The sequence below is a fragment of the Vulpes vulpes genome, chromosome 1 (assembly GCF_048418805.1).
Source record: "Vulpes vulpes isolate BD-2025 chromosome 1, VulVul3, whole genome shotgun sequence".
Lineage (NCBI taxonomy): Eukaryota > Metazoa > Chordata > Mammalia > Carnivora > Canidae > Vulpes > Vulpes vulpes.
Window position 1 is genome coordinate 78,157,071 of NC_132780.1, and position 26,577 is coordinate 78,183,647.

The 26,577-nt window shown below is 34.5% G+C and overlaps 1 long non-coding RNA gene across 1 annotated transcript; it reads right to left on the reverse strand.

Moving 5' to 3' along the window:
• Positions 1-6,942: 6,942 nt before the first annotated feature.
• LOC140600031 (uncharacterized) lies at positions 6,943-23,781 on the reverse strand. The gene is made up of 3 exons (XR_012003226.1): positions 23,656-23,781; positions 22,081-22,204; positions 6,943-9,511 (listed from the first exon to the last, which is right to left on the reverse strand). It is a non-coding gene; the product is annotated as an uncharacterized lncRNA (long non-coding RNA).
• Between the last annotated feature and the right edge of the window lie 2,796 nt (positions 23,782-26,577).

Here is a 26,577-nt window from a genome sequence, read left to right on the forward strand (position 1 = left end):
GAATAAATAAATAACATCTTTAAAAAAAAAAGAAACTTTCCAGAAAAACATCAATGAATAGTCAATATTGTGGAAATTATTAGTCTGAGGCACCTAGGTGGCACAGTAGGTTAAGTGTTGGACTCTTGGTTTCAACTCAATTTCTGGTCTCAGGGTCATGAGATCAGGCCCCAGGAAAGACTCTACATTCTATACTTTACTTGGATTCTCTCTCCCTCACCCTCTGCCCTTCCCCCCCACTCCCTCTCTCTCAATGATAAATAAATCTTAAAAAAAAATAAATTCTTAGTCCCACAATTTGACATAAATACCTCCAATACTTTGACACTTGATTTAGTAACAAAATAATTTTAGCTTATTTTTACTAAAATAATTGTTATTGGGGCACCTGGGTGGTTCAGTGGTTGAGTGTCTGCCTTTGGCTCAAGACGTGATACCAGGGTTCTGGGATCAAGTCCCACATTGGGCTCCCCTGCAGGAAGCCTGCTTATCCTTCTGATTATGTCTCTGCCTCTCTTTCTGTGCCTCTCATGAATAAATAAATAAAATCTAAAAAACAAAAAACTGTTATTAAATTTGTATTTGTTTCCAGTGACTATTTTTTATTTCTTAGTTACAAAAGCCATAACAAGTTTTAACAATAATGAACAGTTTAATTAATTTTATAACATCTTCTACTGTTATATTTCAACCACTGTGCAATCTATTTGGAGTAAGGAAGGAATGAGTCAATGCTACTGGACAAGGGAAAGTGAGATGCTATTTTGATGTGTCAGTTTGCCTAAGCAAGCACTAACCTAGGTATTGCTATGAAGGTATTCTGTAATTTAAAGTCCATAATCAATTGACTTTAAGTAAGGAAGAGTATTTTAGATAAGCAATTCTAGAAAATTTGGGTGGGCCTGACTCACCTGGTTAAATGACTTTAAGAGTAGGGCTGGGGCAGCCCGGGTGGCTCAGCAGTTTAGTGCCGCCTTCGGCCCAGAGCCTAATCCTGGGGACCCGGGACCAAGTCCCACATTGGGCTCCCTGCCTGGAGCCTGCTTCTCCCTCTGCCTTTGTCTCTGCCTCTCTCTCTCTCTCTCTTTCTCTCTCTCTCTTTTTGTGTGTGTGTGTATCTCATGAATAAATGGATAAGGTCTTTAAAGAAAAAAAAAAAAAAAGAGTAGGGCTGATTCTCCCCTGATAAAGGTGAAACTCTATGTATGGGCAGCAGCTTCCATGTGCACCCCAATTGCAGTCTGACCCTCTGGTGGCATGTTGACATGTTTCAGACTTGCCTACCCATCCTCCACAATCACATTAGCCAATTCTTTGTAATAAATCTCTTAATACATGTCTCCTTATGGGTTCTGCCTCTCCAGTTGAACCCTGACTAATTGTTACTTGCTTTGGCAGATATAAAAGCATACTTTAAAGTTATAATGATCAAAATGATGGGTTGCCAGTACAAGAATTAATAGATGGATTGAGGAGGGGGCAAGATGGCAGAGGATAGGGTCCCCAAGTCACCCGTCAACAACTTACCTAGATAACTTTCAGATCATCCTGAAAACCTATGAAGTCAACCTGAGATTTAAAGAGAGAACGGCTGAATGCTACAGAGAGGAGTTTGCACTTCTAACAAGTACAACTCGTTTTTAGCCACTCTGCACTGAGCAAAATGAGTAGAAAGAAGAACTCACCACAAAAGAAAGAATCAGAAACAATATTCTCTGCCAAGAGTTACAGAATTTGGATTACAATTCTATGTCAGAAAGCCAATTCAGAAGCACAATTATAAAGCTACTGGTGCCTCTGGAAAAAAAAAACATAAAGGATTCAAGAGACTTCATGACTGCAGAATTTAGATCTAATCAGGCTGAAATTAAAAATCAATTGAATGAGATGCAATCCAAACTGGAGGTCCTAATGATGAAGTTTAATGAGGTAGAAGAAAGAGTGAGTGACATAGAAGACAAGTTGATGGCAAGGAAGGAAGCTGAGGAAAAAAAGAGAAAAACAATTAAAAGACCATGAGGAAAAGTTAACAGAAACAAATGACAGCCTCAGAAGGAAAAATCTATGTTTAATTGGGGTTCCAGAGGGCGCCAAGAGGGACAGAGGACCAGAAAGCATAGTTGAACGTATCATAGCTGAGAACTTCCCTAACTTGAGGAGGGAAACAGGCATTCAGATCCAGGAGATAGAGAGATCCACCCTAAAAAATTAAAAATAAAAACCGTTCAACACCTCAACATTTAATAGTGAAACTTGCAAATTCCAAAGATAAAGAGAAAATCCTTAAAGCAGCAGGAGACAAGAGATCCCTAACTTATATAGGGAGAAATATTAGATTAACAGCAGACCTCTCCACAGAGACCGAGCAGGCCAGAAAGGGCTGGCAGGATAATTTCAGGGTCCTAAATGAGTAGAAGATGCAGCCAGGAGACTATCTATCCAACAAGGCTCTTGATCAGAATGGAAGGAGAGATAAACAGCTTCCAAGATAGGCAGAAACTGAAAGTATATGTGACCACCAAACGAGCTCTGCAAGAAATATTAAGGGGGATGCTGTAAAAGAAAGAGGAAGCCCAAAGAAATAATCCACAAAAACAGGGATTGAATAGGTATTATGATGACACTAAATTCATATCTTTCAATAGTAACTCTGAACGTGAATGGGCTTAATGATCCCATCAAAAGGCACAGGGGTTCAGACTGGATAAAAAAGAAAGACCCATCTATTTGCTGTCTACAAGAGAATAATTTGAGACCTAAGGACTCCTACAGCCTGAAAATGAAAGGTTGGAGAACCATTTACCATTCAAATGATCCTCAACAGAAAGCAGGGGTAGCAATCCTCATATCAGATAAATTAAAGTTTATCCCGAAGACTGTAGTAGGCAATGAAGAGGGACATTATATCATAATTAAAGGATCTATCCGACAAGGGGACCTAACAATCATGAATATTTATGCCCCTAATGTGGGAGCTGCCAAGTATATCCATCAATTAATAACCAAAGTTAAGACATTCTTAGATAATAATACAGTAATACTGGGAGATTTCAACACAGCACTTTCTACAAATGACAGATACTCTAAGCACAACATCTCCAAAGAAACAAGAGCTTTAAATGATACACTGGACCAGATGGATTTCACAGATATTTATAGAACTTTACATCCAAATGCACTGAATACACATTCTTCTCAAATGCATGTGGAATTTTCTCCAGAATAGACCACATACTGGGTCACAAATTAGGTTTCAACGAATACCAAAAGATTGGGATTGTCCCCTGCATATTTTGAGACTGTAGTGCTTTGAAACTTGAACTCAATCATAAGAAATTTGGAAGAGTCTCTAACATGTGCAGGTTAAAGGGCATCCTGCTAAAAGATGAAGGGTTCAACCAGGAAACTAGAGAAGAATTAAAAAGATTCATGGAAACTAATGAGAATGAAGATATAACCATTAAAAATCTTTGGGATACAGCAAAAGCAATCCTGAGAGGGAAAGACATTGCAATACAAGCATCCTTCAAAAAATGGAAAAAACTCACATACACAAGCTAACCTTACACCTAAAGGAACTGGAGAAAGAACAGCAAATAAAACCTACACCCAGAAGAATAAGAGAGTTAATAAACATTGGAGCAGAACTCAATGAAATAGAGACCAGAAAGACTGTAGAACAGATCAACAAAACCAGGAGTTTGTTCTTTCAAAGAATTAATAAGATAGATAAACCATTAGCCAGCCTTATTAAAAACAAAAAGACTCAAATTAATAAAATCACAAATGAAAAAGGAGAGATCACAACCAACACCAAGGAAATACAAAAGATTTTAAACACATATTATGAGCACTATATGCCAATAAATTAGGCAATCTAGAAGAAATGAATGCATTTCTGGAAAACCACAAATTACCAAAACTGGAACAGGAAGAAATAGAAAACCTGAACAGGCCAATAACCAGGGAGGAAATTGAAGCAGTCATCAAAAACCTCCCAAGACACAAAAGTCCAGGGCCAGATGCTTCCCAGGGGAATTCTATCAAATGTTTAAAGAAGAAAGAATACCTATTCTACTAAACCTGTTCCAGAAGATAGAAAAGGATGGAATACTTCCAAGCTCATACTATGAGGCCACCGTCACCTTAATTCCAAAACCAAAGATCCCACAAAAAAGGAGAACTATAAACCTATATCCCTGATGAACACAGATGCAAAAATTCTCAACGAGATACTAGCCAATACAATCCAACAATACATTAAGAAGATTATTCACCATGACCAAGTGGGATTTATCCCTGGGATGCAAGGCTGGTTCAACACTTGTAAAACAATCAACATGATAGATCATCATATCAACAAGAGAACAAACGAGAACTATATGATCCTCTCAATAGATGCAGAGAAAGCATTTGACAAATTCAGCATCCATTCCTGATCAAAACTCTTCAGAGTGTAGAGATAGAGGGAACATTTCTCAGCATCTTAAGAGCCATCTCCAAAAAGCCCACAGCAAATATCATTCTCAATGGGGAAACACCGGAATCCTTTCCCCTAAGATCAGGAACATGACAGAGATGTCCACTCTCAACACTGCTATTCAACATACTGTACTACTATGTTGAATAGCAGTAGGTGGAGTCCTAGCCTCCACCTGAAGGAAACAAAAAGAAATAAAAGGCATTCAAATTGGCAAAGAAGAAGTCAAACTCTCCCTCTTCGCCGACAACATGATACTGTACATAGAAAACCCAAAAGACTCCACCCCAATATTGCTAGAACTCATATAGTAATTTGGCAGTCTGGCAAGATACAAAATCAATGCCCATAAATCAGTGGCATTTCTATACACTAACAATGAGACTGAAGAAAGAGAAATTAAAGGGTCAATCTCATTTACAATTGCACCCAAAAGCATAAGATACCTAGGAATAAACCTAACTAAAGAGGTAAAGGATCTATACCCTAAAAACTACAGAACACTTCTGAAAGAAATTGAGGAAGACACAAAGAGATGGGAAAATATTCTATGCTCAGGGATTGGAAGGATTAATAGTGTGAAATGTCAATGTTACCCAGGGCAATTTACACGTTCAATGCAATCTCTATCAAAATACCATGGACTTTCTTCAGAGAGTAGGAACAAATCATCTTCATATTTGTGTGGAATCAGAAAAGACCCCGAATAGCCAGGGGAATATTGAAAAAGAAAACCAGAGCGGGGGGCATCACAATGCTGGATTTCAAGTTGTACTACAAAGCTGTGATCATCAAGACAGTGTGGTACTGGCACAAAAACAGACACGTAGATCAATGGAACAGAATAGAGAGCCCAGAAATGGGCCCTCAACTCTATGGTCAACTAATATTTGACAAAGCAGGAAAGACTATCCACTGGAAAAAGAACAGTCTCTTCAATAAATGGTGCTGGGAAAATTGGACATCCACATGCAGAAGAATGAAACTAGACCATTCTCTTACACCATACACAAAGATAAACTCAAAATGGATGAAAGATCTAAATGTGAGACAAGGATCCATCAAAATCCTAGAGGAGAACACAGGCAACACCCTTTTTGAACTTGGCCACAGCAACTTCTTGAAAGTTACATCTATGAAGGCAAGGGCAAAATAAATAAATAAAAAAAATTAAAATTAAAATTAAAATTAAAATTAAAATTAAAATTAAAATTAAAATTAAAAAAGAAGGCAAGGGAAACAAAAGCAAAAATGAATTATTGGGACTTCATCAAGATAAAAAGCTTCTTCACAGCAAAGAAACAGTCAACAAAACTAAAAGACAACCTACAGAATATGAAAAGATATTTGCAAATTACACATCAGATAAAGGGCTAGTATCAAGATCTATAAAGAATTTATGAAACTCAACAGCAAAGAAACAAACAATCCAATCATAAAATTGACAAAATACATGAACAGAAATCTCACAGAGGAAGACATAGACATGGCCAACAAGCACATGAGAAAATGCTCTGCATCACTTGCCATCAGGCAAACACAAATCAAAACCACAATGAGATACCACCCCACACCAGTGAGAATGGTCAAAATTAACAAGATAGTAAACAACAAATGTTGGAGATGATGTGGATAAAGGGGAACCCTCTTGCACTGTTGGTGGGATGTGAACTGGTGCAGCCACTCTGGAAAACCGTCCAGAGGTTCCTCAAACAGTTAAAAATAGGGCTACCCTATGACCCAGCAATTGCACTGCTGGGGATTTACCCCAGTGATACAGATGCAGTGAAATGGCAGGACACCTGCCCCCCAATGTTTATAGCAGCAATGTCCACAGTAGCCAGACTGTCGCGGGATATGTCCACTCAGTGCCCACTGGAAGATGAAAGGATAAAGAAGCTGTGGTCTATATATACAAAGGAATATTAGTCATTAGAAATGACAAATACCCACCATTTGCTTCAACATGGATAGAACTGGAGGGTATTATGCTGAGTGAAGTCAGTCAGAGGACAAACATTATCTGGTCTCATTCATTTGGGGAATATAAAAAATAGTGAAAGGCAATAAAGGGGAAAGGAGAGAAAATGAGTGGGAAATATCAGTGAGGGTGACAGAACATGAGAGACACCTAACTCTGGGAAACAAGTAAGGGGTAGTGGAAAAGGAGGTGGGTGGGGGGATGGGGTGCCTGGGTGATAGGCACTGAGTGGGGCACTTGACAGGATGAGCACTGGGTGTTATACTATATGTTGGCAAATCGAACTCCAATTAAAAAAAATATACAAAATAAATAGATGGATTGATAGAGGATAGTAAATGATATATAAATACAAGACATGAAAAAGAATTTTAAATCAGCATAACTTCTAATAAAATAACAAAATACCATTTTATGTATGAGAAATATTAAAAATGCCACAAAGTAGGGTAATCGTGTAAGAAGAAAAGGAAAAAAAGAATGGCAATAGGAAAAATATTCTCAATTTTATTGTTTTTGGTATTTAAAACAATTTGGTAGTGAAAACTTTATTCATAGGAAACCTACCAGGAATAATAAAGTTTAGTTGTTTCGGTTAAAGCCAGTTTGTCAATCCTCAAAACCCGCCACCCCAGAGTTCCTGAGGAGATGGTTTGAAACCAATCTAATCTTCATCAAGGACAGTTGGACAGCAGGTGAAATATGACTGTAGGTTAGTGAAGCCAATTCTTCTTTACATCTGTATTTTCTCTGGATATTCATATTCTGCCAAAATATATGTCCCTAGATGGAGAATGTTGAGATATTCATTTGGCTTACTTCTTTCCCATTATTCTGTTTATATCATTTAAAATAAATTGACTTGTATTGACTTCAAATCACTGAATCCTTCCAGTTAATAAACATATCTTTCTATTTTTCTGGTTCATTAAATCCAACTGTTTTTCTTTCCTTGACAGGAATCTTACAAACAATAGTTACCCATAGAGGAAAAAAAAAATATCTGGATGAGAAGTGCTGCTATAATTACTCTTACACACCAGCAAATTAATTGCATGACTTGCTAAGTGTTGCCCAAATATTAACAATTAAACAATACTAAAGAAAATATAGTGTAGTCTCTCACACTTATACTAAGATCATTCCAAATAATTAATTATATGATCTGTTTTAAGCTGAAAATACCTATTTCACAAGTTAGTATGTAAGCTCATAAAAACTGATGATTCAGGATCAGCAGTATGATAATGTAAGTTTAATTTTCAAATATTAAGTTCTTTTAAATATTCAAAATTCATTTCAAAAAGAATGTATTATGCCCTTAAAATAAAAAATTTTCATATCTGATAGCCATTAATATTAAATGTAATGATTAAATATCAAATGCAGATATTTAAAATATAATTTATCAGAAAGTTCCTTCATATATTAGTGTGTACTATCTAGAGAAGCATAAGATCTGTATGATCACCCTGTCTTTGTCTTTATATTCATCATCTTAAAATTTTGCTTATTTAGGAATCTTTCTTGTGAATCGTTTTAATCAATATTAAAATACTTTGAGTTAATAAATTAGACTTAACTGCCTAACAATTTAAAAAGTTCTCATTTGACTTTACTAAACTCAGTCACTAAAATCATGGTTGTCAAGGTTACCAATGACCTACTTTTTGCTAAGTAAAAAAATAAATCAGCACTTAATCTTATTTAACCTTCCAGTAGCGTTTGACCTTGCTGATGATTTTTTCTTACTTTTTTAATTGCAAAATTATTACACCAAAACTGAAAGGCAGTCATATAATGTAGAAGTGTCTGAACTATCAATTGAAAGGCATTACCTCTTTCCTTCCACTCTGCAGAGATAACTACAGTGAGCAATGAGATACAGGGACACATCTTTCAAATACATGTTCACACTCATCCAAATGCATCATGTCAATAAAAATGCTAAAAATATTTAAAACAAGTTAATGAACATATTGCCATTATAAAAATTAATAAGCAAACAGGAAATTAGCTTGGTGGGCCATATAATTTGGTGATGATTTAAAACCACAAACACTGACTCTCCATTTTTGACTCATTGTTGCACTGATCAGCTGCTACAACACCCAGCAGCTCAGCTGTGTTCCAGCTCAGCTGAGCTCCTGACAAATGATAATTTAAAATAGAGGCAGGAATCTGCTTATACTTATACCACAGAAAGAAGCCACCAAAAAATCCTGTAGGCATTCTGCTAATCTAAGGCTGCAGAGTGTTGGGCCCCAAAAAGTAAACAAATGAAAAATCAACAAATATTTCAAGAGCATAGCAGCAGAAAATTTTTTTTAAATTACAGGAAAATATTATTAAAATAGAAATTGACATTAAGATACATGTAATTAATGTTCTCAGAAATATCCATGATGCGGGATATGAGAAAATCCCATGCAAATATAGCACACAAGACAAATAAAAGGAAAATACAGCAAAGAAAGTAAGAGATAAGGAAAGATATCTACAAACTGTCAAGTTATATTTGGTTAGGATTCCTGTGGGAGAAAACAGAAGAAATAGACACAAAATAAGGAAAGAAATAACAATAGAATATTAAAATGAATGCAAAGTCAACAGTTCTTTTATGGGCCGTGCTTTTCATGTCCTGCCTAAAGAGTTTGGGCCTAATCCAATATTACAAAGATTTTTCTTTGATTTTTTCTAGAAGTTTTATGGTTTTAGCTGTTATATTTGAGTCTTTGATTCACCTTAATTGTTGTGTGTGCTGGAGGATTAGGGATCATGTGTTCTTTCTTTTTTGCCTATAGATGCACAATTGTTGTAGCACCATTTGTTGAAAAGATTGCCCTTTTCCCATTGAGTTAACTTGGCATGTGCGTCAGAATTACTTGGCCAGGGATGCTTGGGTGGATCAGTGGAGGAGCGTCTGCCTTTGGCTCAGGGCATGATCCTGGGGTCCTGGGATTGAGTCTCCCATGAGGCTTTCTGCAAGGAGCCTGCTTCTCTTCACTGTGTCTCTGCCTCTCTTGGTGTCTCTCATGAACAAATAAAATCTAAAAAAAAAAAAAAAAAAAAAACAAAACACAAGAATTATTTGACCATATATGTGTAGGTCTATTTCTGGATTTTATTTTCTTTCATTCTTCAATGTCTGTTTTTATGCCAATACCAGATTGTCTTGATTACAATAAGAAACTATTTTTATTTTATGCTCCTGATTATTTGTCCACATTTTTTTGTGGTGTCCACATTTTTCCATAAGCTTATTGGTGCTTTGCATTTTCTTTCTAGCGTCTTTTTTTTTCTAAAATTTTTAAAATTGTTATTCCTTTTATTTTGGGTTTTTAATGTTTTTTTCTTAATAAACATTCTGTATTATTTTTTCTATATTTCCCAAGCTTATACTTACATTTGAGTCTAGTCTTCTATTTTTAATTTTGAAGGATTAAAAACATTATCCATATTTTTCTTTATGATTTTCCCCACTGCTGCTAGGCTTGGATAGTTCATCCCAGCTGCTAACCTGTTTACTATGCATTTACATTTTGCTAGTATTTTAAGTGTTTATTTTTCTGCTTTATGTTTCATTTTTTAAAGCTTTTAACCAGTTTTGTTTGCATATGGACTCAGTCATGTCCATCGAAACTCCTTCCTGAGATTTTTCCACAATGCACTAGAGAGGAATCTATTTTTCCCCTTTGATTCCAGTGCTACAGGGTTGTGATCCCACAGATGGCAATTGTTTTTTTTTTCCACACATGGCAAAACTCCACTAGAGAAGGATGCCAGTACACAGAGAGGAGATAACTCTGATAAGCACAGTCCAGTGGCCCTAAGTGCAGATTACAGCATGTAACTATATGCATATACATCTAGGAGTTTCTCTATAAAGACTTATTTACCTTCCTTCCTAAATTGCAATGTCCACAAAGTAAGGAAATCTCTTTTATTCTCTGATCAGGTCTGGAATAGAAAATAAAAAGGTACACACAAACATCTGTTGAATGAAAAATAAGAATCATCTGCATTTTGGATACAAGAACCAATACCTTCCTTCTTTCTGTTTAATATTGTATGAGTTTGTACTTTTGTTGCTTGCAACTAAAACATGCCTGTGGTATGCCCTTCCTCTCTTTCTTTGGGTTGATAACTCTGTTTCTTCATTTTATAGTTATTTGGCATAAATGCAATTTTTTTTGTTTTGTTTTAGTCTACCATTGCTTAGATGAAGAGAGTTCTAGTTAAAGAGAATGTTTCAGGAGCCAGAGTGTCTGTATTGTTTTATTCTGTACTCTGAACTTCACAGAGATGTGACACTTTCTAGAATCTAAGTAAGTCTATCTATTAGGATTGTACTGGAATAAAATAAATCCTTTAATGCATGAATCTATCTGAACCATCAGAATTCATGAAAAACATTAATTTCCATGTGCATTGTTAACAAGGTTCTTCTTTGCTACCTCACTTGAGCAGATATTTTGTATCTCAGGACTACATTTTCTAGAATACAAAGGCATATGCTACCACTCCTTTATTCATTGTCCTGTTTCCTGCCTTTTTTGTTTGTTTATTTTCTGATAATTTAGTCTATCAATTGATATTAAAGGATCAAGGTTGAAGGATGAAGGTTGATTAAATGAGTATCCATTGAGTAGAGGGATAGTCAGAGCCAAGGCGTGGTGAACAGATGAAGCTAATGTCAGGCAATTCTGGATGGCGAATTTCAGTCATGACACTCTATCTCTTTTTGCCAGAAATAATGTCTGCCCTGCACTCTGCCAACTACCTGTTATATAAAATATTCTAGGCATACCTCTGAGGACTGGAGGAAACAACTCCATGTGGACTGTTTCCAGATATTCGGTGTCTAATGACTAGTATGTTATGGGAGAGGTGAGAGACTTGAGTCAAGAAAAAAAAGCAGGAACAATTTTCCCAAAGGAAAAAACATGCACAGTGGAAAATAGAGATAAAAAGCTCTATTGCTGTGCAATTTCATCTGTGAGAGCCATGGGCGGCTGCTTGCTGATGTATAAGGGATGTTTTATTTTCTTTTGTTGGTAACTGCACTTAAAAATCCTTCTAAAATTTCCAGAACTTAATCCTTCAAAGCATTATTTTCTATTCCATCCTTGTTATTAATTTAAAAATGTCAATGTGAGGGTTTTGAAGGAAATGTGACTTATAAATCTTATAAATTCATATAATTCACAGTCTTGGCTACCACCCGATATTGCTTTGAGATGATTAAATACTTCCTATTATTAAGTGCTCCAAAGAGCAAACTCCGTGGAAAGGAAGCTATTGCATTAAATAATGTATTAAACAACAAAATAAATAGTTAACTCCCCTGTATTCAAAAGAGTAAGTTGTTAGCAGATATATTAAATAAAATTATCACACACTGTTCATGACATAAGATTTATAGTTGCATTATTATTTTGCCTTTTGATTTTCCACAATAATAATTTATGGAATTTATTGGTTCTAGGGAGGTAACAGCTTATATAACAGAATCATTTGCATTCTAATGTGTACATTTCAAAGGCAATAAGAATTTATTTTATTTCAGTAATTATTATCATATTTAAAAAACTTTACTTGGAAGTTCTCCATTTCTGATGGGTAGACAAACTAATGCACTCTACCTTTCTCGATAAAAAATACCTTTTAAAATTTTTTAAACAAATATTGATTTTTAAGAATTAAATGCAATGATCCTGTCCCTTCCTCATGGTTGGCTTTGACTCCACTCCTTTCTTTCACAGAGACACATAGAAAGTAGAGTTTATACTCCTTTTTTTTCTTTTAAGATTTTATTCATGAGACAGGAGAGAGTGCAGGAAGGTACAGAGGGAGAGAGAGAGGGACAAGCAGACTTTGCACTGAGTATAGAGCCCAATGTGAGGCTTGATCCTGCAACTCTGAGACCATGACCTAAGCTGAAACCAGGAGTCAGACTCTGACTGAGCCACCCAGGCACCCCGAACTTACCCTCTTTACTTCCACTCTTATTCAACATTCAGAAAACTAACTTTCCTTGAATGACTACACTGTAGGACTATAGGGTTGCATTAGATATGTTACCTATCTTGTCTAATATGTAATACAAAGTACTAGTACATTCCCTTAGAGATTAGAATTGTAATTGTTATCACTCACCCTTCAACTCCTTGATATCTTTCATTAGACTCCACTGCAGAACGTGGTCATATAATGATTGCAGATATTTTACAATTATTAGAATCCAGTGATATCTTCTTAATCTTCCTCCTTTCTATATTTTCTATGGCATTTGACAAGTATTAACACTAAGGTCCAGCATGGATGAGTAGCATGGATGGAAAGTTTCATTTATCTCTCACTGAAAAGATCCCTGTAATAGCAGAACTTTGTTTCCAGGATTACACGGGCTTTCTCACATTTCCATAGCCTCTGGCTCCCATGTCCTGTGACCTCTTTTTCCCCTAAATGTTCATGGTGTGGCTCTTGCTTGTGACTTTCACTCTGATGTGTGAATTCCTAGGTCCTTCCTATTTGGTATTTTTCAATGTCTTGCTGTAGACATTTTTGACTGCTGCTAACAGAACTGTCTCATTTCCTCCTGGCCAATCTCATGGGAGGAGTTCAAAGTTCTCTTCCTTTTGACTCTTAGACCTATACCTCTAGCCATACCTATCCTTTATGCAGTTTAAATATGTTTTCCCAACTCTCTGCAATTTGTTTCACCCTGAAAGGGTTTGCAGACATTTCAATATTAAGTTAAAAGTGAAGGTATTTTTTCCACATGTATGAATTGATAATGTATTCCATTTTGTGGCTTTGAGCAAGTTAATTAAACTTTTCTCTTAATTTCCTCATTAAAAATTAAATGTTTAATTTGGGAAAAGAAAAATATCTTCACAGCTAGGTCACTCTTAAAGGCCTACTCATATTCTCCTCCCATAGACGCATATGTTCCCTATCTTTCCTTTTTTATTTCAAGTCAGTTTTGGGGGGTATGGACCAGGGTAGAATAGACTTAAGAACAGATATAGAGGAGAATCTAATGATATCTACATTTTTCTGTTAGCCAAGATTTTCAGTTTAGCTTTCTTTAAAAATTGTACTTCTTTTTAAATAGGAATATCTAACACAACTAAAGCAAAATTCTAATTTGACATTCAAAGAGCTCTTAAATAGAGCTCTCTTAAAAGAGCTTCATGCATGATATGCTCTGTTTTATTAAATGCACATTTTTTCCAGCTTATATGGGATAAGAACTAGGGAAGTAAACTAAGTAAGAAATGGAGATATTGATAGCCTGTTCTTAACAAATTTGTAGGAATAGGTGCAGGGGAAATATATATCACAGTTTTCCCAAAAGAAATGACCATTAAACAATCAAAGAAACTTTAAAAATAAAATGACGTTTACTTTCATAAGTTAACTTGGAAACGCACTGGCATATGTATTTATTCATTTATTTAAAAACAACATTTGTTAGATAACTAATGTGTTTCAGGAAGCTAGAGCATCTGTAACTAACAGACAAGTGCGAATTTTAGGGGAAAAATTTATCAAGTGCTTTATTAATAGGCTAGTATTGAAAACTGCTGTTCAGAATGCTAGGTTTTCCTCCCTGCATGCTCTGTATTTGGAGACATAAAAGGACATTATGGGCCAGAATTAAGAGCAGAGCAGAAATTAGGAGTTTCCTCCTCAGGGTAGCAGATACACACAAAAAATTGAACATCTGCATTTGACTATGGGGAGCTGACTAACAATTCATGTTCAGCTTATGATCTAAAGAGGAATTCAATAGAAATCATTGAGACCACTAGGGTGCATTAATAGGAATTTATTGTGGAAAATAGAAAAATGTGTAAGATAACTTGTGTTCTCATTCCGAACTAAGGAAAAGCAAAAGTGAGGAATCAAATATTAATAAAAGCAAAGCCGGAGTGTATAATTGAAAAAGAAAATGTACAACAAAGGGTTTAAAACTCTATTCAAACTGGCTTACAGAAAACTGATTCAATGAGGTTGAGGAAATATATAAGGATTCCATTCGGAATTCAGATGAAAATGTGGCCGATGAAAAGACACAAATCTCAAGACAGAGAATAAAAATTCAACACAAATCTGCTTGAGTTTCCCTAAGAAGAGAACACAAGTAATGACATAGAAATAATAATCAGAGAAATAATGAATGTTTTTCTGAGATGAAGAAAAAACAGGAATTACATAAAGGACTCAATCTACATCTGACAATCAAAAATATCCAAAATTTCTAATGCAGCCTGGAGCTGACAGTTATTGTTTCAGATACACAGCCCCAAATTCCCAGGGCAAATAGCAAGAACACTTTTCTTATGTGTCTGTGGATCCGATGTGTGAGTTAGCTGGGAGGGGGTGGGGGGTAATCCAGGGGGTGCTTGACAGTGTGGCCATCACAGTCTGCTGCACATCTTGTTTGGGAGTCAGGCTAAATGGCTAAGCACCTCCCCAGATCACCCTTCTCATGGCTATAGCAAAGACAAGCAAAGGGAAGTACAAACACACAAGCACACATCAAAGCTTTGCTTGCATCACACCTCTTCATCTTCTACCTATGAAACAAATTGTGTGGTTGAACTACTTCAAGTAAATTCTGTAAGCAAATTGAGTCTATTTAGTGCAGTCTAAAACAATTGCCATTTCTTAGAGGAGCTATGAATTAGGGAAAAAGAAGTCAGTTGCAACCAGAAAAGAATATGTGTGCTCTTCTTTGCTGTAATGAAAGACAAGCTTTCATGTATTCATGTATTCACTTAATAACTCTACTGGCTTAATTTTTATGGATTTCTGATGCAATCCACATCTAAATTAAATGTATTCTGTAAATTCTTTGCAAAGGTTATAGTTTGAATTTTGTCACTGTACGAGAGGAAAAGAAACTTTGATTCTGTTGTCTTTTTTATTCTAATAACATATTATTCCTCCTTTTCCTAGTGATTCATTTATTTCTAAATATAAAAGTATGTGGTTTTGCTTTGATGAGATTTAGAATTATATCACCTCTGTGATTCATCACTCATCTCTAGAAGAAGATAGGTAATTTTGGTTAAATCACTCCCAAAGTAATAAGCTTAAAGACTCTTTTCTGGCTTTCACAAAATCTAAAGAGAGCTGACCTGCTAATAAAATACCATTTATGTAACAATCCTTGGGAAAAATGAAAAGTCTACTTGGAAGAAAACATATTAAGGACTCCAAAAGTGACTGTGTGTGTGTGTGTGTGTGTGTGTGTGTTGCATTATCTTACAATAATTACTGGGGACAGGTAGAAATTTTCACATATTTTAAAAAGTAATAACAAATAGGAAGCAGGTGTCATAAGAGGAGGTGTAAGAAAAGAGACACTTTTGTGTACTGTTCTGGAAGTCACAACTACTGCAGCCATTCTAGACAGAAAATCTACAGCGCTTAGTGAACTGAAGCATAAATTGTTTTTGTTCGAAAATGGCATTATGAAGTTTAAAGACATGCAGATGAGAGAGGGTCAGGTTTAACAATGAGAAATAAAATGCATTATAACAAATGAGCAAAATATTATATTCTAAAACAAAGATGTTATTTCCAATAATTCTAGTAACCGTAACCACTCCTTATACATACAACACACAGTAGTGAAAAAAAAATGTCTGCAAATGAAATAAACAAAATTTGAGACCAAAAGAGAGAGATTCCTGGATGACCTCTGAATTGAAAGTAGTACTAATATGGTTAAAATTGTAGGTAAAGGGCTTGGATTAATGAGTTTAAAAAATTACCACACATGGATGCAAGTTTAAGAATACACTTTCAACATGGTATATTCTGGTTAAGATCAACATTTTCCTTGACTTGCATTGCCTCACCTATCCTGGGGGACACCCTGAAATAGAGTCAGAAGCTCAAATTCTTACTTCAAGCTGATGGCTGAGCTGAGTGAAGTCCCATTGAAGGCTACTTCCGGCAAGAACACAAGCCCCTTCTCAAAGGTTCCTGCTACTCTGCACAGTATTTTTATTGCCACAGAGGAAGAAAGACATTTGAGTTTTTCCAGAAAAGATAGAGACAAAACTGTTTGCATGAATCTCCTGATATCTAAATGTATTTGGTTTTATCTTCAGAATTCTGGAGCACAGAATTAAATTAATACTATTACTCAGCATATGACACATAGTTGTAATCAATTCTCTAAATCCAAGATCTGTTTTATTTGCTTCCTTTTCATATTTCATTATATTTCACTTTTAATCCAGTTCAAATGTTTCGTTTTATTTTATTATCCCCTTCACTCTTATTCTGGACATGCATTCCTTTCCCATCCTTATGCACTCCTTTGAAGCATCCTCTATGTTTTAACCACTGATATCCTTACTGGGAATGTTATGGGTTAAATTATGTCACCCCCAATAAAAGAAATGCTGAAGTCCTAGCCCCCCACGACCACAGTATGTGACTTCATTGAGAAATTGAGAAATAGGGTTGTTGCAGATTTAACCAAGTTAAGGTGAGATCGTTAGCATAGACTAGCATTAGAACCCAGTATGTTTGATACCCTTGTAAGAAGGGGAGAGTTGGATGCAGTGACAGCTCTACACATGGGAGAACACCAAGTGAAGATAAAGTAAGAGGTGAGGTGATGCTCCTACAAGCCAAGGTATGCTGCAGACTACCCGCTTACACCAGATGCTAGAGGAAGGGATAGAACAGATTTCCCTCAGCGTCCTCTTGAGGAGCCAGCCCAGCTGACACCTTGAGCTCAGACTTCTGGCCTCCAGAGCTATTAGATAATATATTTCTGTGATTTAAGCCACCCAGTCTGTGTAACTTTGTTTCAGCACCCCCCACACCCTAATACAGGTGGCCATTTAGCTTGTCTACTGATCCCATTGTGATCAGTAATGCTCTGAGAAATGTACTCTTCTCTAACCCTCTTGTGATGTGTGACAGTTCTTCTGAGTTACAGGTCTTAGAATAGGACACCTGCTTCATATGGTATATACACCATTAATTTCATTAAGTATTGCCAGACTTCTCTCCAGAATTGCTCTACCAGTTTACACTTCAACTAGAGCACAGCGTACCTGTCCCTTGCTCCCTTCTGAGGCATTTTTTAAATTTGTCAGCCTTTAGTCATGTGCTCTTCATCTGTACTGCGTTTTCCCCTTTCAGGAAATTATCTATTCATAACATTGAGTCTTTTTCTAATTGAAGAGTAGGATGATTCCTTTTTTTAATATTCAGAAACTACACTGAACTGAAAGTACTTTCTCCCACTCTTTTGCTCTTTTTAATTTTTATGTCGTCTTTTTTGATGAACAGAAACTTTTATGAATATTTCCTGTTAGAAAAGATGCATTAATATTTTCCTTTACGGCTTGTGTATAATAATATATGGCTTAAGAATTTTCTCCCTACCCTGAAATTATAGTGACACCACCCCCCAAATTTGCTTCAAAATTTTTAAGGTTTGCTTTGCACATTAAAGTCTCTGAGTAACATGAAATTGATTTTTCAGGATGGTGTAAAGTAACAAAAATATCTATTTTCTCATGTTTCAGAGGTATCTATTGTCCATTCTGTTCTTTCTCACTGGTATGTAATGGCAGCTTTGTCAGGCATCATATATCTAGGTATTCATATTTCTATTTCTAGACTTGATCTATTTTCCTATCCAGAATTGCTCTATCAGTTTATACTTTATAAAGTCACATAGCTTTATGCACATGGATTTACAATAGTATATGACAAAACAATGTTTTTAGCTTTCTATATAAATTTAAAAATCAGTTTGAGTTCCACAAAAATTTCTATGAGAATCCTGAGCAAGGTTGTAGTGAATTATAGATTTATCTCAGAATTTATATCACCAAATAACTATAACATCCACTCTCCAAATAAGGACAAGTTGGAGAGTTGCCAACATCTTTATTATTGCTTGACAATTTTATTTTATTTTATTTTTTTGCTTGACAATTTTAAATGGCTCTTTGAGAATACTGTTCAAAAACTATTTTAAAATATAAAATAAAAAAAAACCCATAAAATCCTTTCTAAAACATGAAAGTAGTATATATAATTTTCTTAAAAACATTTTATAATCATTTTATATTGATAATTTGAGCATGAAATATAACATAAACAAATTATGTTTGGGATATGTATGCACATTTTTAAAACGATTTATTTATTTATTCATGAGACAGATAGAGAAGCACAAACATAGGCAGTGAGAGAAGCAGGCTCCTCAGAGGGAATCTGATGTGGGACTCAATTGCAGGACGCAGGATCACACCCTGAGCCAAAGGCAGAGGCTCAACCACTGAGCCACCCAGGTGTCCCATATATGCACATTTTGATGATTGTTTTTCATATCTGCCTTTAAAGCCATATCTCTGGTTATTTCTAAAGACTTTTTTGTTTCCCATGCTCTTATTATTTCTTAGTTGTTTGAAGGTGTATGTACATTTATTTAAAGTCAGATTTATGATAATTTAATTTGGAATTGTTGGTATCAATCAGCTTATCTCACTGGGCTGTAATATGCTTCATAAAAATCTTATCACTATAGATGTTAATAGACTTGCACAGTGAAGAACACTTTCTGTTAGAAGATATTCTCAGGTATAAGTTTGTCACATGCAATTTTAATTCCACAGAAATTGCTTTTGGCCTTCTTTCAGAGACGCTTTCTTTAGCAAATATTTTAAATAATTTATCAGATAATGATTTATATTTGTGGTTATTTTGATTGTTTTGTGAAATCTAGGTGTTACAAAATGGAAGGATTCTTAAATGCATCTGATCCTGGTATAGAATATAAATTGATTTTATCAAATGTAAGAATCTAAATTGCTCTTTCCACATGTCAAGATATCCTAAATCACAAGTACAGAATTTAAATATTAAAACATGTACATCATTATTATTAGATAATCAATGAAATCATTTTTATAAACTTGTTAAATGTATATGGATGTTATTTATTTTTCAAAAACGAATTTTAAAATTTTGTTTGCACAAAATTATTTTACAGATTCATCAATATAATTAAACCAAATTTTTAGTCAACAAATATGTGTTTAATTTGTATTATTTTATTTATTCTTTAACATCCTTTTCACTCTCCAGAGTGACCTTATAAGGTAACAAATTATGAAGTCAGCATATATATATAATTATAAATAAAACTGTTATTTCGTTACAAATATCTTATTTTGAATGAATAGATATCTCATCATTATTTAAATATTCCTCCTGGTGGTTGACTTTCCCACATATCTACTTCACAGTATCTAATTCCAATTTGTCCTATGGTTTCTTATCCTAAAATTTTATTTTTTCATGAAAATAAACCCCACGTTTTTTGTAACATTCTATCTAGGACCAAAATTTTCACAGTTAGATAACAGCTACACTCTTGTGAAGGGTTAAGATCAAGAAGACTGACAAAACCAAATATTTGCAAGGACGTAGAATAATTGAGACATGTGTTGACACTGAGAGTGTAAAACAGTATATCTAGCTTGGACAACAGATTTTTTTGTTTATTATAAAATGAATTTAATGTCCACACAAAGTCTTGAGCAATAAATGTTTATAATAGCTTTACTAATGATAATTAAAAAGTGGATAAAATAACTAAAAATTAGAACCCAAGTGTCCATCAACAATTAAGTGGATAAACAATTTTGTTGTAGGGGCACCTGGGTGGCTCAGTGCTTGAGCATCTGCCTGTGGCTGAGGTCATGATCCTGGGGTCCTGGGATCGAGTTCTGCATCAGGGTCCCTGCAGGGAGCCTGCTTCTCCCTCTGCTTACATCATTTTGTTGTGTTCCTAAAATGGAACACTACTCATCAAGAATGAATGTATTGCTTATATGCATATGTATATGTGCATATTTGTGTGTATACATATATATAAATATACATACATATATATATGTATAATGACAAAATGGATGAATCTCATGAGTATTTTATTGAGTGTAAGAAGCCAGATATTAAAATGTAATGTTTTGATAAAAATCAGAACAGTGGTTTCTTGATGAGGATGGTATGTTCTGAGGCAAATTGGTAAGGAATATAAAAGGGTATCAGTATATCTTGACTGACTTGTTTATGCATGGTCACACTTATCAAACTGTATTTTAAATCAGTATATTTTATTTTCTGTAAATTACAACTTAATGAAGATGGTCAGAAATGCCATTATTTTTTCTTTAACATTTCTAAAATCAAAAAATAAGATCAGAAGCTCTAAGCAATTTTGTACTCTATACATAAAAATTTAATATGTTTTTTTATGTGTAACAATGAAGTTTTAAAAACATTTGATAGTTTTTAAGAATAAAATACAACAGTATCAATAAAATCAAAATAATTTACTGGGGATATTTACATTTTATTTAATTTACTTTCTCAGATCTTATTTTAGCACTTTAAAAAATAGGTCAAATAGATTTGTTGCTATTATAATAGCCATGTCCTTTTAAGGAAACTAAATTAAATAACTTTCTTAAATGTGAAAAATATCTACAAAAAAAGAGCGAATAATCTCATTTTTATTACTAGATAATAGGCTTTATATTGGACTAATATTTTCCAAGCTATATTTCATAAAACAATAATTCTCTATATTTCAATAAAATACATATGTCTGTGAAATAATTTTTTAAATGTTTTCAACAAATGAACATAAAATCTTTTATGTGATAATTTATGAAACTATGCATAATATCTTTGAAAGTTAGAGAGTGACTTACAAGATAATTTGCTATAGAAACACAATGATATTTAGACAAAGTGACATTCTTCTTAAGAAACCCTCCAGTAGACATATATTTTGTAGTCAATGATGGCATAGCATGTTTCTTTCTATGATATTGTCTTACAAGTTGTTAATAAAAAAATATATCACATGTTTTATATTTCCTGCATGTCAAGAAGCTAAAATTATCATGTTGATATTGTTCTAATTTCATGCATTGATTAACTAACCAGTGAGATGTTTTATTATTTTCATTAATCTGAGCATGCATTTTGGTGTTCACGTTAATGTTCTGTCAACTGATTTTAATTAAAAAAGTGATCATGGGGAAAGAAGGTAACATTTATAATACATAATCTTACTATTACTGTAAGCTTTATTTTCTTGATGGTATAAATATTGTTAATACATAGAGCAACAATTTTTTCCTTGCTGATATTGATGCATATTTAATATATGGAATATAGTGGCACGTTTTGGGAGCAGAACAACTCACTACCCAAGGGCTCACAGAGTATCTGATTTACAAGTGTGAAATCCCACAAAATATTACGTCATCCTGAGGGATCCACTTTGGTAAAGGAAGTTGCAACAATGAACAGATGGCAATGGGATTCCATTTACAATGGGATGGATATCAAACAGAACCTGTTTGACCGCATGCATATTGGACTAGTCTTCTGAAAGCAGAGCAACAGTGTCAGTTTGGAGATAAAATCTGTATTAGTCAGGGCTCCCCAGAGTAACAGAACCAATAGGATACATGAAGGTATATGAGGAGATTTATTATAGAAATTGGCTCACACAATATAGAGGGTGAGATATGCATCAATTTGTTACCTGTAAGCTGGAGAAGCAGGAAAACTAGTGGTAAAGTTCAGCCCAACTCTGAAGGCCTCAGAACCAGAAGGCTGCTGGTTTAAGTCATGGGATCCAAAGGCCAGAGGACCAGGATTTCTGATGTCTGAAAGCAGGAGAAGATGGATGAAAAAAATAAAGAAGAGGGATGTAAAATTCACCGTCCCTCCACTTTTTTGTTCTGTTCAGGCCCCCAACAGATTAAATGATGCTCACTCACACTGGAGAGGACAGTCTTCTTTTTAAATCTACCATGTCAAATGCTAATGTCCCAGAAACAGCTTTTCAGACATCCAGATATACCGTTTTTATCAGCTATTTGGGCACCCTTAGCTCAGTCAAGTTGACCCCATAGGATTAACCATCAGAACACCTATGGCAACTCCATGGCTTAGCTCCCACTGGTGTGTTTGGTGTCTAAAGGTTGTTTTAGAACTTGAATGGCTAGATCCTTTTAAAAATTGGTCTCATTTTTTCACTGGCTTAATAGGCTTTTTATGTGTATATTTTTAATCTATTTTATGTGCCAATAACTACATTAAAAGTGTTTTGGTTTTTTTCCTAAAAATAATTATCAAGCCCAAATTGGTTTTTGCCACCTTTCCCTATTCCATTTCCTTCAACTTCATAGCAGCAATCTTGAAACTTCAAGCTCAGGTAGGAAGCTATTTTAATCTCATTTCCTACTGTTTATTGTTTTCCAACTCTCTGAAATCCACTTTTCTGTAATCACTCTATCCACATTCTGTCTGCCTACACCAACCAATTGTTATTTTAGCCAACCTTTTTCTTGATATTCCTTGTTATGCTCAGCTAGTATCAACCAAAATTCCTTATAATATTCTATTTGAATCTATTCCCTTATAATTCCAGATTTGATAGATAATATGAGTTGAGTTGTGTTCCCACAAAATTCATATGTTGGAGGTTTAACCCCCAGGATCTCAGACTGTGGACTTAGTTGGAAATAGTGTCATTGTAGATGCAATTAGTTAAGTGAAAGTTTTACTGCAACAGGGTGCTCTGATCCAATATAACTAGTGTTCTTATAAAAAGGGGAAATATGGACACAGAGAGAGAATTCTATGTAAAGATGAAAGTAGAGATTGGTTGGTGGTTGGTGCTTCCATTTTGCTTTCCCACCAACAATGCCATCTAACTTTTACCATCACTTTCAGTATTTCTCACCACCAAATTACCAAGCCAATGGCATACATTTAGATTTTTGTCATGGCAGCACTCTGCGTTAAGATAACATTTTTATATTAATCAAGACAATTATTTTTTTAATAAGGATTTTTTTGAAAGAATTTATTTATTTATTCATGAGAGGCAGAGAGAGAGAGAGAGAGAAGCAGACATACAGGCAGAGGGAGAAGCAGGCTCCATGCAGGGAGCCTGATCCCGGGACTCCAAGATCACGCCCTGGGCAGAAGGCAGGCGCTAAACTGCTGACCCACCCAGGGATCCCCTAATCAAGACAATTCTAACTGCTCTTATAAGTAACACTGCCAAGTCTCAGTAGTGTATCGCAATAGGTATTTATTTTTTACTCACATAAGCCTAAGTAGCAGTGATAGAGAAAGAGGGACTATCTTTGCAGGGCCCTAGACCAATAATGTAATCTTTGCCATCTTCAACATATGGTTTCCAGGTCACACCGGACATGTATATTAATCCAGCCTGCAAAGAAGAGAGAGATCAGAAGACTATATGGTTAGACATGGAGGTGGCATTTATTAGTTCTACCTATAACTCCTTGGTCAGACATAAGCCATAAAACTACACCTAACTGTAAGAGATGCTGAGAAGGGTGATTTATCTATGATCTCAGGAGGTCAGTAAATGGATATAATGCCAATGATACAGTATCTACATTCTATTAAGCATGAAACTACCCCATAAAAATTCAAGTAATTTCTTTTTTGGTGAAAACAACTCTACACGAAAGTACTAAAACATTAAATATTAAAAATAAATTGGGGTGGAATTTCTTCATTTATCCCACAAAGACTTATCCTCTTGTCTCACTAGTAGAATAAAACCAGTTTAAGCGAAAAATGTAGATGTTATATTGGACATTCTCACTAATGTATTCCTTTCAGGAAAATCCCTGAAGACATCCAACTGGCAAACATAATTTTAATATCAAAGAGATGACTAAAGAGGCAAAATTCATACTGTGAATTTGATTTAAATTATGAGAAGTAGTTGGAAAATTAGTTTTAAAAGATCAAATGGACATGAAGAAAGCTGGTCCTAAGGTGATTGCCAATATTAAAAAACAAAACAAAAACCAAAACCAATTCCTTCTTGATTAATCTACTTGAGCTTTTTATAAGAAAAGTCATGAAAGCTGTACACATGAGGTTATTGAATTGACACAACTTATTGTATTAATTAGAGATTAATAATGATATCAAAGATTTTAGGATAAATGTATAAAATCATTAATATTAGTATTACACTGCTTCCTTAAATTTGTATAGAAATAAACCGATGTTATCATGCATTTGCAGAATTTGACATGTTGACTCTAAAGTTTATGTAAAAATGCAAAGCATCCAGACTGGCTAAGACCTTAAAAAAGAAAAACCAAACTTAGAAATCTTAAACAGAATGGTTTCAAGATTTACTATAAGGCTATAGTAATTATTATGATAGAAATTGTAATAAGACTTGAAATAATAGAAATATTTTAAAAAGCAGTGTCTCCAGACATGGGCCCATATGTATTTGATAAATTAATTTTTTTTTGACAGGGGGAAAGAGTGAGCTAGCAAAGGGGTGGAGAGGAGGGGCAGAGAAAGAGGGAGCAAATCTTAAGCAGACTCCACTCTGAGTGCAGAGGCAGATGCAGAGCCAGAGTCATAAGATCAAGCCTGATCTGAGCAATAATCAAGAGTCAGACACTTAACTGACTGAGCCATCCAGGCACCCCTGATAAATTAATTTTTGATAAAGATGATAATTCAACAAGAATGAAAACACATTCAATAAATGTTACTGGAAAAAAGTGAATATCTAAATGAGGAAAAAATAAGCTTAACCCATTATCTCATAACACACACAAAAACTATTGCAAGATAGATCATAAATGAAAATGTTTAAGCTAAAACAATAAAATTTCTAAAAGAAAATATAGAAAAATAACTCTTTCTCCCTTTCTTCTTACATTCTTTCTTCTTACATTAGCCCTGCTTTTAACACCTCCTAATTCAGTCAGGCCCATTCTAGATTTTCTAGAATAATCTCTCTTATATCTGCAAAATACTTTCACAGCGATAATTAGATTAGTGTTTGAATTTAAAAACTAGCAATTGTTACCTAGCAAAACTGACACATCAAAAAAGAAACAAATTCACAAAATGAATTTCATCAAAATTAAATTTTTTGATCACTGAAAATCATAGTTAATAAAATGAAAAGTTAATCCACATATAGGGGGAATATAATAGCTATACTTAAATCTAACTAAGGACTCATAGTAAGCATATATAAGGAATCCCTACAAGTATGAAAGACAAAACTGAATAAAAACGGTCAAAAACTTTGTTTATTAAGTAGAATAGATAAATGTCCACTAAACACATGAAATGGTGTTCAGTATCTTTAATCATCAGGGAAATGCAAATAAAAGAAAAACAAAATATTTCTTTATCTCACTAGAATAGCTAAAATTAAATAGACCTATAATACCAAGAAGGGGAAGGGGTGAGGGGCATATTGTTAGTGTGAGTGAAAAACAGTACAACCACTTCAGAATATTGTTTGATGGTTTCTAAGAAAATGAAGAGTACACCTACTCTATCCTACAATTCTATATATTAGATATTTATCCAAGAAAAAAAAATACATATCTATAGAGTCTTATAAATGAATGGTACCAGTTTTATCATAAGTTCATAGGATCATTGAATTTTTAGTCTTGATCTTTTGAATAATTTTCTAACACATTATTGTAAATATGTTACATTTTTATAATAGAAAACATCACTGGGATGCATGGGTGGCTCAGTGTTTGAGTGTCTGCCTTGGGCTCAGTGTCTGCTTTGGGGTTCTGGGATCAAGTCTCGTATCAGGCTCCCCATAGAGAGTTTGCTTCTCCCCCCTGCCCATGTCTCTGCTTCTCTCTCTGTGTCTTTCATGAATAAGTCAATAAGATATTTTTTTAAAAAGAAAACATCATTTAAATTCCAATATTTAGCTATTAGAGTTGTCATATTTTGTTCATACTTCTGCTAGATATGCATACGTCACACACACTATTGTGTAAAAATGAGGATTTGACTATGAGAAAATATATATACTCATTATAAAACAAAACACAACGTGGAAATTTATGAACTAAGAAGTGACTGATTCGGTGATTGATAAATAAAAATCATTCAGAAAATATTATACAAATTTTAATTTCTCATAGAATTTTCTAAAAGCTCAAGTGGTTGACATTTTACTCTGCCTCTTTCTTTTTTTTCT